General features: G+C 34.5%; 1 pseudogene; it reads left to right on the forward strand.

Moving 5' to 3' along the window:
* Positions 1–3,696: 3,696 nt before the first annotated feature.
* LOC116873477 lies at positions 3,697–4,195 on the forward strand (annotated as a pseudogene).
* The last annotated feature ends 1,093 nt before the right edge of the window (positions 4,196–5,288 follow it).

A 5,288-nucleotide genomic window follows, 5' to 3' on the forward strand; every position in this document is an offset into this window, starting at 1 on the left:
TGGGGGGAGTAGGTAGGTAGGTATATAGAGAGATAAATAGATAGACACTAGATATAGGTATAGTTATAAACTCTTACAACTCTGTAAGAATCAAACAACTAAATTTGTTTAAGTAGCAGAAATTTGATGGAAACTCAGAAAAGAAGATTTAAGAATGGTCAGTGAGAATAGGTAAAGATGTTCAATATCCTTCATCATCAGAGAAATGCAAATTAAAACTGTAACAAAATAACTTACATATTCACGAGAATGGCACAATGTAAATGACTGATGAAACCAAGTGTTAGCAATAATTTTGAGCAGTTGGAGCTCTCTGTATTAGTGATAGGAATATAAAACTGTATAACCAGTTTGCTCCATTTAGCAACCGTCTGATAATAAAGTTTGACCCAGAAAGTCCACTGTTAAATTTTCCACCCCCCACAAATGAAAAAAACATGTGTACACATAAAAATTTGTACAGGAATGTTTATGGTAACTTTATTCAAATGTCAAAAACTAAAAATAATTCAGCTATACATTAGTAGGTATGTTGTTAAATGAATCATATTTTTATAACGGAATACTACTCAGGAATAAAAAAAAAGAATGAACTACTGATAAATACAAAAACATGATTGAATCTGGACACAAATGAATATATACTGTCCAATTCATTTATGTGAAACTTGACTAATAGCGTATCTATTTTATAATAACAAAAAGCAGGTCTCTAGGTGTTATACGGGAATCACTTGGGTGAGGCTCAGGGGAACACTTAGAGGAGGTGATTATACAGATGCGCAAATTTATCAAAGCATATTGATATCTACACTTAAAAGAGTACATTTTGTCATATGTAAATTTTATCTCAATAAAGTTGATTTTAAAATATTACAGTAGATAAAATATTTCACTCATCTCTAAAAAACTAAAAATTTTTTATTATAGGTATAGATTTGTCAAATCAGTACATTGTACACCTGAAATTAATGTAACATTTTTTGTCAGCTATGCTTCAATAAAATAAGTTGATAATAGGCTTTGGAAAAATAGATTCTTTTAAACATATTGCCTGATATATGAAATGTATAACTTTAAGCTAGGGAAATTTGACAATATTTTAAAAAATTAAATGTGTATATTTTTAATGTCTTTTAAAAAATATATATATACATATTTTCTGATTCAGAAATATAGACTGCATACTAGAAATACCCACTCCCATTTTCAGTGTGACATGTGTATAAGGTTTTCATTCCATAACCGTTCATAATAGTAAAAAAAAGAAATAACCCAAATGTCTGTCTATAGATTCGTTAGTAAAACAAATGAGAATATATTCATTCAATGGAATACTATCTAGCTATTAAAAAATGACAATGTCGGGGTGCCTGGGTGGCTCAGGGGATTAAGCCTCTGTCTTCAGCTCAGGTCATGGTCTCAGGGTCCTGGGATCGAGTTCCACATTGGGCTCTCTGCTCAGCAGGGAGCCTGCTTCTCCCCTCTCTCTCTGCCTGCCTCTCTGCCTACTTGTGAGCTCTCTCTCTGTCAAATAAATAAATAAAATATTTTTTAAAATGACAATGTCCTTTATATATTGAAGTGAAATAATCTGTAAGATACACTGTTGAAAAAAATAAGGTGCAGGTCAATTTTTATAGTATACTTTTTTTTACAAGATTGTATTTATTTATTTGACACAGAGAGAGAGATCACAAGTAGGCAGAGAGGCCGTCAGAGACAGAGGGGAAGCAGGCTCCCTGCTGAACAGAGAGTCTGATGCGGGGCTTGATCCCAGGACCCTGAGATCATGACCTGAGACGAAGGCAGAGGCTTAACACACTGAGCCATCCAGATGCCCCTATAGTATACTATTTTTTGGCTTATAATGTATTTGTTGTATGTGCTTAAAGTTCTCAGGGAGGATGTACAGAAAATATGCCAAACTGAATATTCTAAATGGAAAACACTGTGATTGGGGGTCAGAAGTTGAAGGAGAATTTTTAATGAATACAATTCTAAACTTTCTGACTTCAAACCATTTAAAAAATAAATAGCATTAAAAAGCAATGTAGGGGTGCCCGGTTGGCTCAGTCAGTAGAGCATGCAAATCTTGATCTCAGGGTTGCAAGTTTGAGCCCACAATGGGTGTAGAGATTACCTAAAAATAAAAAAATCTTTAAAGAAAAAAAGGCAATGTAAATTTTTTAAAAATGAGAATGCCAATGGCGTAGGAATAAACAAAATAGACAAAGAAGAGGAGCATTTTTAAGCAACAGACTCATGATTTGATGTCAAAGTAAAGATGTCATCCAATTATGAAGACAGAATTGGCTATTTCATATATAGTGTTAGATAGTTGAAAAAAATAAGACTAGAATAATGTGAACAATGTTTTTAAGTCAAGTACCTCAAAAGTAAACTCAGACTGGTTTCAGATAGTTTATTGGCTTACCCAACAAATGTTTAGGGGGATACTGAGTTCATGTGTGTCTTGATGCCATGCCACAAATACACACAATATCATCAGGATCTGGTACTCTTACTCTCTTAGTTTTGTTCTGCTTTTTTTTCTGTGTGCTGACTTCATTGTTAGATAAGGTCTTTGCCTAAGCTACAGCAGCTCTAAACATCATATTTCTCTCTCCACATCCAGTGAATAGTCTTATAATTTAAAATGAATTGAATTTCATCTATCAATTATAATTCATGATATTAATAGACTAAAAGGAAAAATATGTAATTTTTCCAATTGAGGCTAAAAAGACATTTGCTAAAAGGCAAGCTATAGTTTTCCAAAAAGCATTAGCAAATTAGTATTAGAAGAGGACTATCTTGGGGAACATACACGGCTCAGTTCGTTGAGCATCTGACTCTTGATTTTGGCTCAGGTCATGACCTTGGGGCCAAAGATCAAGCCCTGTGTCAGGCTCCACACTCAGTGGGGTGTCTGTTTGAGATTCTCTCTCTCCCTCTCTCTCTGTCCCTCCCCTCCCATGCTTTCTCTCCCTCCCTCTAAAAATAAATAATAGATATATAAATACATCAAAAAGTAATAATATTTTTTTAAAAAGAAGAGAATTATATTTAACTTGGTAAGCTATATATACCAAAATCTACAACAAACTTTGTACCTAATAGAAAAAGTTTTAATGCATTCCTTCTAAGATGAGGAACAATACTAACACTGCTACTATTTAACATGCTATTGGAAATTCTGGCAAATAATATAAAGAAAGAAAAATAAATATTATAAGCATTTGAAGGTAAGACATAAAACTGACATAATTTGCAGATAATGTGGACACCTACTTAAGAGAGATTTGGTTCTCTACACCAACACTAGCCAATAGAAATTAACTTTAAGAGGATAATGAAATAGCAACAATAACAATAAATTGCCTGGGAATATCCTTAAAAAAAATACATAAGATCTCTGTGGACAAAACCTCTAAGTTCTGAATAATGTAGAAGATGATTTACATAAAGGGAGAAGTGTTCCCTGCTCTTGGATGATATGTCTCGATATCATAAAAAGTCACTGCTGTCTAAATCAACCTAAATGTTCAAGGGAACCACAAACAGAACTTGTTGTAATTTTTGAGGAATAATTATTCTAAAATTTATTTTAAAGGAAGAAATGATCCACAAAGAGTTAATTCAACCTTTAAAAACAAGAGAGGAGCTTTAGCCTGCCTTAGCTTGTGGAGGAACATGGCCAACGGGCTCCCACAGCGGCAGGATGTGATGAACTCACTTGCAGATGGGTTTTGAAATGCCATCAGAGTGTTGCAGCACTGTGCCCCTCCTGCTTTACGAATATTCAGACAGCAATTAACAAAGATCAGCCGGCCAATCCTACAAAAGAATACGTCAGGTTTTGTGCAGCAGAGATTGCATGAACAGCAAAAGACTTTGATGTTTTGATAGATTCATTGCCCAGTGAAGAATCTACAGGTGCCTTACAAGCTGCGCGCTTGTATAAGCTGGAAGAAAACCACGAAGCTGCTACATGTCTGAAGGATGTTGTTTATGGAGGAGACGTGTTTCTAGAAAAGATACAGAATGCACTTGCTGATAATACGCTGTCACAATTGAAGACAAGGGGTGGTAACCATAGCCAGTCTCTTCTAGACTCATGGTACCAGTATATATCATGTGGCTGAAAAAAGGACTATTTCAGTGTCATTAAGAATTCTGCATCAGATTTAGATGTAACCCTTACCAACAGTTATAGAAACATTAAGCACTAAGACACATGTTCTCTTTTTAGCTGTTTTTAATAATCCTTCTATTTTCACTCTTGATAAATAAGCCTCTAAAACTGCAATTGAACTAACTTTAAGCCATCATTATACTGTCTTTTTTTAATTATCAGAATGAAATTATTGAGGCAGATATTGCATTAATGGTTTTAATATAATTAAGAAGATGTACTTTAAAATTCAAAGGACATAAAAAAATGAAAACAAAAAAGGTAAACTTGTTCTACCAGATATATTAAGATATTCTATAAAATAGTAATAGATGTTCTGTGCTATTGGTGCAGTAACATATAAATGAACCACGGACTATTCCGATGAGTCCAGACAGACCTATATAGATGGGAGAACTTAATGTATAATAAAGGCAGCACTAAAAAACAATGAAGAAATCTGTCAAGACCAAATGTTGCAGAGGATTTGGTTCACTGGGAATTTTTATGCCAGAGGGAGTGTAAATTGCTGCAGCCATTTTGGAATGTAATTTGGAGTGAGCATTCTCATGTACTATTATACAACTTTTGCACAGGTGCCCTGAGATTCTTACATAACTATTTTCTTTTGCAGCACTATGTTCATAATAGAAAGAATGTGGAACCAATCCAAATATCAGTCAATGAATAAATAAAGAATGAACATGAAAAAAATTATGTTGACTCAACTTTATTCACAAGAGGGTGCACATAGTAGTAAAATTAATAAATGACAAATATAAAAAGAAAAAGATGAATTTTGGAAACTTGTTGTTGAATGGAAAAAGTAAGCCCAGAGAGCTACAGATCATATGATATCACATACATGATACCACAAAACTGAACATTATATTGTGTAGAGGGATGTGTGTATGTGTGTGTGTGTTAAATTATACTAAACAAGAACAAAAAGTGGGTGCCTGGGTGGCTCAGTGGGTTAAAGCCTCTGCCTTCGTCTCAGGTCATGATCCCAGGGTCCTGGGATCGAGCCCTGCACTGGGCTCTCTGCTCAGCAGGGAGTCTGCTTCCCTCTACTCTCTGCCTGCCTCTCTGCCTACTTGAGATCTCTGTC

Source organism: Lontra canadensis, unplaced genomic scaffold (assembly GCF_010015895.1).
Source record: "Lontra canadensis isolate GAN:19392208 unplaced genomic scaffold, GSC_riverotter_1.0 scaffold33, whole genome shotgun sequence".
In the NCBI taxonomy this organism is placed as follows: Eukaryota; Metazoa; Chordata; class Mammalia; order Carnivora; family Mustelidae; genus Lontra; species Lontra canadensis.